Genomic DNA, 367 nt, shown 5'->3' with positions numbered 1-367 from the left:
CTCCTGGGCCCCTCCCTACCTCAGCCTGTAAATTATTTTAAATTATAAGGACTGCATGGTAATTTATAGTTTATACAGTTTTAAAAAATCATTATTTATTAAATTTTTGGAAGCATCCTGTGTGCCGGCACTTCAGTCATTTTCCCCTGGGGGACCATCTGCCAGTGTGGGGACACACAGGGTAGGTTGTCCACAGCACCGCCTGGCTCCCTCTCAGGCGCGCCTGCAACCCCCAGCCCACCCCGGCCCACCCCAGTGCACCCCAGTCCACCCCAGCCCGGCCTGCGACTTCAGGGAAGGCTCCCTGGTCTCAGATATTAGCCTAAGCCGCTGTGATTAGGAAGGGAAGTCGGCTGGCTTGCAACTT

The sequence above is a fragment of the Pteropus alecto genome, unplaced genomic scaffold (assembly GCF_000325575.1).
Source record: "Pteropus alecto unplaced genomic scaffold, ASM32557v1 scaffold106, whole genome shotgun sequence".
NCBI lineage: Eukaryota > Metazoa > Chordata > Mammalia > Chiroptera > Pteropodidae > Pteropus > Pteropus alecto.
The sequence above is the reverse complement of the archived record's forward strand: the minus strand, read 5'-3'. Positions refer to the sequence as shown.